A 519-nucleotide genomic window follows, 5' to 3' on the forward strand; every position below is an offset into this window, starting at 1 on the left:
GGATCCGGCGAGATTCCCCGGTCCGTTATTACATGACCTAGGTAGATCACTTCCTTCCTGAGGAATTCGCATTTATCGGGCTGCAGTTTCAATTTACTGCTTCGTAAGCGCTTGAGCACTGCGACGAGTCTCTCGTTGTGCTCTTTTAAGTTTGCTCCGTATATCACGATATCATCTAAATAAACTAAACATTTTAACCCTTGCAATCCTGTTAATACGGAATTCATCAGGCGTTGAAATGTCGCTGGCGCGTTTTTTAGTCTGTTGTGGCATTCTGTTATATTCGTAGTGTCCATACGGCGTTGAAAAGGCCTTATTTTTATCCTTTTCTGCCATCGGGATTTGATGATATCCCGACGCAAGGTCTAACGTCGAAGAATATTTCGCATTGCCTAATTGATCTAGGATATCGGTTATATTGGGTAACGGAAAGGAATCTCCTATAGTGAGATCGTTAAGTTTCCTAAAATCTACCACGATTTTTAATTTGCGTTTCCCTGACGCGTCTGTTTTTTTCGG

The sequence above is a fragment of the Wasmannia auropunctata genome, unplaced genomic scaffold (assembly GCF_000956235.1).
Source record: "Wasmannia auropunctata unplaced genomic scaffold, wasmannia.A_1.0 LD336111.1, whole genome shotgun sequence".
NCBI lineage: Eukaryota > Metazoa > Arthropoda > Insecta > Hymenoptera > Formicidae > Wasmannia > Wasmannia auropunctata.